General features: G+C 36.1%; 1 long non-coding RNA gene across 2 annotated transcripts in view; it reads right to left on the minus strand.

Annotated features, from left to right (window-relative positions):
• Positions 1–8,283, minus strand: part of LOC106874753 (uncharacterized) — a 19,879-nt gene extending 11,596 nt beyond the window's left edge. Inside the window, exons 1-4 of one of the 2 annotated variants that reach the window (XR_001410049.2) lie at positions 8,231–8,283; positions 5,308–5,678; positions 4,994–5,177; positions 3,417–4,240 (exon numbers count right to left, since the gene is read on the minus strand). This is a non-coding gene — a long non-coding RNA (uncharacterized LOC106874753). Of the gene's footprint in view, positions 1–3,416; positions 4,241–4,993; positions 5,178–5,307; positions 5,679–8,230 lie in introns of those variants that run through there. The other variant, XR_001410050.2, reaches the window with a different exon arrangement.
• Positions 8,284–9,533: the final 1,250 nt, after the last annotated feature.

Raw genomic sequence — 9,533 nt, forward strand, 5'->3', positions numbered from 1 at the left:
GAGAGAGAGAGAGAGCGTGAGAGAGAGAGAGCGTGAGAGAGAGAGCGTGAGAGAGAGCGTGAGAGAGAGAGAGATTTGTTGTCATGTATACGTACATGCATAAATATGCATACATCTTTGTGTGTGAGTGTGTGTTAGTGCGTGTGTATGAGAGAGAGAGAGAGTAAATACTACATACACACTGCTCTCACTCTGTCTCACACACACTCACACGCACACATACATCCAAAAATGATGGATGCATATGACAACACACCCCTTGACTCACTCACACTCTGTCTGTTACTGACACACACTTACATAAATGTATACAAACATATTTACAAAGACACACGTGTGTATGCGCGCGCGCAATACCGGAAGTTGACATTGCATCACAAGTATGTAAGCTGTTGTTACGTCAATACCGGAAGTTGACATTGAGGAACCTTTTTAAAGAAGTGAATCATAAATATAAAGCAATATTATTTATTTTTAATAAAAAAAATCAAATGAAGAGCCTAAGATTTATCCGAGGTCAAATTATTCATGCATCACAAGTATGGAAGTAAATAGTGAAGCCGTTTTCACGTGATAAGCGATTACATACACATCTCTGTTTTATATATAGTATAGATAATAATAATAATAATAATAATAATAATAATAATAATAATAATAATAAATAAATAAATAAATAATTTGGACACATAAGTATAAGTCGATTAGTGTGTTTAAATGTTGAGTAGAGCACCGGCACAGTTTGGGCTACCTGTTGTCATCTGCAATTGTGATATACTTCCAGACTGATGGGTCGAAACATATGTTGTACCTAATAAATGTCTAATACGAAATCCGTCTTCTACTATTAATTAATACTATATATATATATATATATATATATATATATATATATATATATATCGCTACCGATTCGACTCACAAATCTTTGGTCGGCCCTTAACTATAGTTTAAGATATTTTCCCAGTGTGCCATGCGGAGAAATTGAACCCAAAACCGTCTGGTTGGGAAGCAAACTTCTTACCAGATATTTATGCCAGACTGACATATGCCAGCACATATCCAATTTCAATTCAGCTTTCTCATTTGATTTCATTCACAAAATTTTCTTACGTTGAATGACAATTTCAATTTCTCAAACAGAAATATGATGCAGTGTGATCTTTATAGAAACACTTGTTGTACTCAACTAAAAATATTAATTTCTATTTTCCTTATACTTCACTGTGGTTTCCTTTGTTTCTCTCCTTTTCCTCTCCATGTGTATTGCTATTATCATAGAACCTCACTCTCCATAACTGTTAGACTACCCGTATTCCTCACCACAAATTAATTTATCTTTTTTGGTTTCCTTTATTTTTTTTTTATAATTGTTTGTATTCACAAATTGCCGACACAGAAGTTTACTAGTTTCTTCAAAGTACCTCACACACCAATCATACTTTGTAATAATTGTTTAGCCTAAGGTCTTTTCTGAATGAGCAGATATATGATCAGTCACCTAATTTATTTCTCAGCAAAATATCTTCAGGCTTGCATTATCCATTGATGTTTTCCTTGGTTGGTACTTTTAGCTGATCAGGTGGCCAGGTGAAGGCTCTCTAGTATGTTTTGATTTTCTATGTTCTCTATGATTTGTGTTGATTACATTAAGTGAGTACGTCAGTTCATTATCATAATTGCTTCTATCTTGTACAATTGCTCTTTGAACTAAATCTCTTCATGTTCATTACGCTTTTACTACATTACAGTTGATGATACAAGGAAAAATCAAATACAATAAGTGTGAGCAACTCGACCACTATGTGATCTGGTTGTATTACTAATCTACAGATCAGTGTACATGACTGTGAGAGGTCAGAATATATAGTTGACGGTATAATTCAACCAGCAAAATTCACAGCAGTTTGTATCATATTACGGTTATTGTGTTGCATCTGTGAACAAGACACTTAACTTACACTTGATCGATTTTCATGTAAGTAGTTAAGTCATTGTTACATCAAGCGGGAGAGGTGAGAGTTCTCAGTGTCAAATTGACAGTGGTAGTGTTAACATACTCATTTTCGAGTGCATTGAAGAGATCTTCAGCATTGCTACAACGAACAAAGAACCACTCTGGTCGAAAAGTAATGAAAGCCCAAGTTGACATGGTGTCGATCTAATAATATCGATGACAAACAATGATTATTATTTCTCCACCAATTTAGCTGAAAGTGTTTAAGGAAATCTCCAATGTTAAGTTTAACGAATATGTCCGATGATTCAAGATTGACAAAAATGCATAACTATTTAGTTCATTGTTTTCAGATTTCCCTACTTATTACATATTCAGCGCCTAATAGCACTATTTTCTGTTGTGTTGAATCGGTCATCTGATTGCTTGGAAGCGACCGATGAGGCCCTAGTGGACAGCAGGTCGAACAATCTAGTTGATGAAATGTTCACTGAGTTTAAAAGTACAAACTACAGAATATACTTCACTGCTTCACCTTCGTGACTTTGATTCACGAAACGTCTAGTGCGTTGTGTTCTTGAGCAAAACGTTCATTTCATGCTGTACCAGTTCACTCACCTGTAAATCAATAACTCTGTGGCGGACTGACGTCCCATTCAGGTTGAGTGTTGTGCTTTCGGTCACTATTACGCCACTGAAATCGAGTAGCAAGCCTTACGAGACCAAAAACTCGAGACAATATTTTTATTCTTTTCTTTTCTTACCTCAAGCTGCTAAGCTAGGAAATTCTTTCATACGCAGAGGAGGGATATTAGAATGATTAAAAACATCCGTTCTCTTTCGAGTGCAACTTCATTATAAGATGAAACATATAATAATAATAAGATTATTGATCACTGACACAGGTACAAGGCCTCAAATCTGAAGCGAGGGAACAGTCGATAAACTGCTTCTTTCGCACACCGTATTTTATTATTTTAATTTCATTCCTTTGGAAAAAAGCATTTCGTCCATCTTCACGTCCAAATGCCACCGAGGTCGACGTTGCCTTTTGTCATTTCGGGTGCGAAAAAAAAAGTACCTGTTGAACTGTGAGTGTCTTTGCAGCTGACTTACCCCCATCACCGAAATCGCTAGCCTTGGGCAAAAATTTGAAATCAATATTACAAAGCTTAATACACGACTCTGTAACAACTCTACTAATCGATCTCTTTGCATATTCATTTCTAAAGTGAATTCATTCATGTGTTACCTGCTTAAAGCCAAAAAACATATTTACCTATCAGTAAATTGATTTACATGTATACAGTGCTAAGAAGGAAATTTCTCAGCGTATGAAAAATAATCGTGTTAAGAATATCTAATTTTAGAATTTTATCCTTATAGCTTTCCGTTTTTCGTTGCAAATGTTACCGTTCAAACTGATAAAAAAACATCGTTTACAATGGAAGAAAAGCAGTTTTCGAATCATGAAGTCTTTTATTTCAGAACCTGCAGTTTTCTTTATATAAATGACGTCATTCACAAGAATTTAATTTTCTTTTTGCCGTTGTTTCACTTTCTTATCATTTTCAGTCTAAAAATGTTAAATAATCTTCACATTACACGTATGTCTGTGAAGGGTGCATCACCTAGTGGTTAGAGTATTGAACTAACAGCCACGATCTCGTGATAGTGATTTCAATTCCTAGACAGGGTGGTGCTGTATGTTCTTAAACACAACATTTCATGTCACGTTTCTCTGCGATTAAGTCGACACCTGACGTGTGGTGCACCGTGCACCAGTTCAGGCCACGTGGATTTGGTGGAGAGCATGAGCTAATGAATGTTTGGTCAGTATAAACGAGAGGCTATCAATACACGTATGTATCAAATCAACGCGGTCTCTCAATCTTTTCGAAGCAGCAGCCAAATCTCCCTTACACGCATTAAGGACATGTAATTGTAATCTTAGATTCATAAAGCCCAAAAATAATAAATAAAAAAGAGAAAAACAGTCGGACCATTTACAACTGCATTTCATTGAAGCTCTACTGGACAGAGTTTGACCTGAGATGAAACGACAGCAACAACAACCATACATACCAAGTGTGTTGTTTCCATCTGTTATCTTTTACTTGATTCATTCATTGAACTGCGGCCATGCTGGGGCAAGTATTTGAAGGGTTTTAGTTGAACAATTCGACTCGAAGAGCTTATTTAAAAGTCTGGTACTTATTCTATCGGGCACATTTGCCGTTGAGTCACGCGAACGTAAGCACTCCCACACCGTTTCTCAAGCGGCTGTGGTGAGGAGAAAAACACATCAATCACAAAGAAAGACTTACATACATACATAAATGATGATGATGAAGATGATGATGGTTATCTACTAATTAGACTCATTAGACGAGCATGACCATCGCTGACAGGAGAGTCAGCAATGTCCGTGCAAAGGTCGTGAGTCGAGTGCCATTTGCACAGCACCACAATAAGTCGCACTTGCAATATCAAAAAGGCCAGAAAGAAACAAAATGTGAGATACCTTGCTCAGTAGATCAGCTGGTTTTATATCTAGGATAGTCTTTCCTACAGGAATGCTATTGCGAAGACCAAGGATCTGTCCCTTCCACTGTGCTTACTGTTCCCTCGGACATCAACCTAATTATTTCTACGTCCCAGCACTCAAAACCTACATACATACATACTTACATATCTATCTATCTATCTATCTATCCAACTGTTTTCCACACAGTTTCCCTCTACCACATTCATTCATAAGGTATTGGTCTGTCCGGGGCTATAATAGGAGACAGTATCCCAGGGTGTTGCACAGCGGGAGTGAACCCAAAATCACATGGTTGCAAAATAAGCTTCCTAAACACCATGTATACAGCTCACTTCTCTATTTTACTCATCTCTGTTGCTTCCTTACCTTACCTTCTCCCTTTCCTTCCTTTCACTCTTTATTCCCGCCAGCTTCAAAATCCATTCTCTCCGCATGCATTCACTGTTATATCATCTCTATATAATACGACGAGCTGGCAAAATGCTTACCGGCACATCCTTTGTATTTACGTTCTTCGTTCAAATTCCGCTGAGGCCGACCTTGTCTTCCATCCTTTCAGAGTCGATAATATAAATACCAGTTGAACACTTGGGAGCCGATGTACCCCTCCTGCAATCCTGCTGGCCTTATACCAATACTTGAAACAACCAATATTATATCTGTACTCTCTGACTAAAAAAATAAAGAAATTTCACTTTTTTCCGTACTTTCTAACGCAACGTTATCAGTTTCATTATATAAATACAGAAAACACATCCAACATATTAAATTATTTAAAAACAGAACAGATAAGCGCATGTACTTATGTGTTGTTATAGAGATATGCTTCGTAACTACGCACTCCTGGACTGCATCGTACTGCTTGTCAGCTTGAGAAATTCTGTTCTACTATTGTTTCAAGTTGACCAATGGTTTATGAATCAAAGTTGTAAATCCGAAAGTTCGCAATCGTCCAACATATAATAAATATATTTGTGTGGTGGGGATGCACGCGTGTGTGTAAAAATATGGCTGTTTCTACGGGCCTATTTTTATGTTTACTGTTCTAAAGCAATGTTTTGACTTGCATGACAAATGCATCTTAGAGATCCATTAAAAAATTACTGCGGTCGATATCATCGACTTACAGAAGACTCTTGAAAATGGTGTTCCAGCATGGCTGTAATGCAATGCCTGAAACCAACATAGAAATAAAATTACAATGTGCTAATATATAGATGAAAAGCTTTATTCTCAACGCTTAAAACATAATTATTATATTTATTACTAAAATACAATTATGTCTAGATGTATGCACATTTGTTTTCCATAAAATTTGTAGTTTATTTCTATAATAAAATATTGTAGTTGACTTGTGGGAATATTTGAACATAAAATATGTTTACTGAGAAAATCATTGATATAAAATTAATATCTATTTAAGAGTAACGTCATTGACGTATTTCAAATGGTAGCATTCCCGAATAATTGTTTTTGTCGTAGTAACGTCATTTGCTTTCTGAGTTCAAACTACGGTAATGGTTGGTGCATATGTATTTTATACTTGTTTTCAGATGGCTCATGTTTTGCACTCTCAAATATATTTCGAAGACGAATTCCTGCATGATTTGACTATTATAAGGGCAACAAAGAACTAAAGAAGCGCTGCACTATCAGTTCTTTATTTTTACTTCCTCAGATAGTGTGTACCAAATATTCCTAGTGAACACTGTGAGTGGGCACTGCTGTGTATCTCTGACTAGTCAGCTAATGTACCAGCATTTTATCCATTCAGCCATTATATCTGGCAGTGGACTTGATGCATTGTTCAGTTTAACATGCCTATTTGACCCTTAGTTATATTTATCCGGGTTTATTCTATTAAGAAGAATTCAGATCAAATTCCCAGTTCACTTCCTACGCATGTCTTTATCCTTCAAACGTTTGGACAGGACATCGGGTACACTAGTCTCACTGCTTTGGTGGGGCTTGCAGAAATCGTGATCTTCACTAACCCTTGTCTGACTAAATTATGTAAAATGTAAACCTCGTAATTTCAGTAAGTAATCTGTTCGATTTGATTCAATCGACTCGATCCGTCTTTATCTCAGCATAAGATGCTTAATATTTAGAGATAGACGAGACAGTAATACAGCAACAATTCCAAAAATACAGGAATGGGTGCGGTTCTCAGTTCCAGTCATACTGGAAACATTGTCGGGACATCTCCTTTAATATACTAAATGTATATTTTCTTTTATTAAACATAAAATAAAGGGGTTTTTTTTTGTTTTCTTTCTGCCATCGATTGAATCAAATTCTTTTCTGAATTATTATATATGAAAGAACGATGAAAGTCGACGTCGATCTTTGTATTGTAAAACTAACAAACGTTTTATTATATTGCAGTTGCTATCAATATTGATCAGATAGATACGAGTACCATCAGGCTATACTGCAGCAGACACACAAACGCACTTGCAAAAAGACAATATATTAAAGTAGTGTCACTACGACCCAATAAGTTATAGGACTCATTGCCTTATAAGAGGCTCCGTCATACTATATTTCAGAGAATGAGTTTCTGGTCGATACATTACTGGGCTATCATTCAACACATGCACTATGATGCGTTCATGACACACGCTTAATTATTAGCATCTCAGTCCAGCTAAATACAACTTGTTATTTAATAGTATGCCAACCTTATTGAGCAGACCTGAGTTAAAATATTTTCTATGATATAATTTTGATATATGAGTATCTTGAACTATATTTCCTAATATATTATTAATATATGTATGTTAATATCCATTTCTTTCAGCTATCTAAATAAAATATATTAACGATACCACATACTTAACGTACGTTTGTTGCTTAAAACATAGAGCTGCGGTGTATCATCCAGGAAAAATCTATTTAATGACGTCTAGTGTTAAACACCATATACATCAGAGCCAGGCGAAACGAAATTGTTGTAGAAGCTGATACGACAACGATAAAATCGTAACTACTGTCGTTTAAACAACGCACCTACACAAAGTATATGGTGTTAGTCGTAATCTTCTACTTCATTCAGCTATTAGGCTGCGGTCATACTGTAGCACTGCTCTGAAGTATTTTAGTCGAGCGAATCGATTCCAATACTTATCTTTTAAAGTCTGGGGTATCTATTCTGTCAGATTCTTTTGCCCAACCGCTACATTACGAGAACGGGAACACGTCAACACTAGTTGTCAGGCAGTGGGGGAGAGGAAACAAGATGCAAACACACGACACACACGCATACATTTATCATATACATACATATATATATGCAACGAGCTTCTTTCAGTTTTCGTCAACCAAATCCACCCGGAAGGCTTTGGTCAGTTCGAGACTATAGTGTAAGACACTAAGCTGCCGCACAGTGAGACCGAACACGGAACCATGTGGTTGGGAAGCGAGCTTCTTAACATACAGCCAGGTCTTTTTTATATTATGAAGATGAAACTTCTGTTGCATAATCTAAAAATATACTAATTTTGTCTTTAGATATACTCTTTACGCTGAACCAGTCTACATAAGAAGCTATACCTTCAGAGATACGTTAAAATGCCTATGGTTTGGAAATAACAATTATTAGCTAAATCAGCAATAGTCTTCTTCTGAAGAATTCTCATTCTATGAAATTTTCCTTATTCAAACAACCCACATATCAAGCTATATTGATACTAATTTTAAATATCTATTTTAAAGAATATTACCGTCTGAGTATTTCACGTTCATTATTTGTTGTTTGACGTCTGGAACAAGAGACTGTGAAGTCATAATTAGTAACAAGGGGAGTTAATTCTTTCAAGTTTAACACCTCGTTTGACACTCTTTAAAAGGAATAAATAAATTATCAGAATTTCATTGCGTTACTAATTCATATTGTCCAATGTAATGCATTATGACATGCATTGTTAATGTTCTGGACTTATTCCAAAAAGTGGCATTTTATAATCATTACAAATCTTTTCCCTTCTGCCTGTTATTTTTGTTCTTTAGCCCTAGGTTGGTCGCCTTATCGATCGGACATATGTTCAAAGGCATTCCAGTTGTTATTATTCCAATTTAAGGGCATGAGAAAGAGTAAATGGGTTTTCCATATTTAAGGCGGTTCGGTGTGATTAGAGTGAGATTTGACTGTTATTTCCTGTAGATTGTTTGACCACAAGCAAGCCATCTGACTCTGTTGTAACTCGTGGCGATTCTCTGTCTTCTTGTATATTAACCAAATGCTAGATTAGATACTTTTGTTTTATTGTTACTAGACAATAATTATTGTTTTCTAGACACTTCCTTTTACTACTGTCGACATTCTAAACCTCATAACAGACATTGATTACTTTATTTATGACCATAATTCAGTAGAGTGGTTTTCTGGACTGTGTATTTTTTATTGGTCAGAAATATTTAGAATACAATCTTTGTTCACTTTAACCCTGTGTCTCTAGATTATAAAAAATGTTCCTTCTGTGCGTGTTGTATAATAAGTCGACTAATTTCTTAAGATTGTGTATATAGTGTACAAGTAATATTATAGTACATTGGGACAAAACTACGACATATTCAGAGGAATAGCGTCATAGGAATGTGTTTCTAGCCTTGAGCGCACCGAAACCACATTGGTTCTGGGCCACATGACTGATGAGAGGCTTTCCATTTTCACTCGTCCTTTTCCTTTAGTCGTCTTCCATATCATCTCATTCTGATTTTTTGTATGCATCAATACATGCATACATATACATATATAACATATGTGTGTTATTTCTTTACTACCCACAAGGGGCTACACACAGAAGGGACAAACAAGGAGAGACAAACGGATTAAGTCGATTACATCGACTCCAGTGCGTAACTGGTACTTATTTAATCGACCCCGAAAGGATGAAAGGCAAAGTCGACCTCGGCGGAATTTGAACTCAGAACATAGCGGCAGACGAAATACCGCTAAGCATTTCGCCCGGCGTGCTAACGTTTCTGCCGCTCGCCGCCTTTTATATAACATATGTGTGTTATTTC

Source organism: Octopus bimaculoides, chromosome 10 (assembly GCF_001194135.2).
Source record: "Octopus bimaculoides isolate UCB-OBI-ISO-001 chromosome 10, ASM119413v2, whole genome shotgun sequence".
Taxonomy (NCBI): Eukaryota; Metazoa; Mollusca; class Cephalopoda; order Octopoda; family Octopodidae; genus Octopus; species Octopus bimaculoides.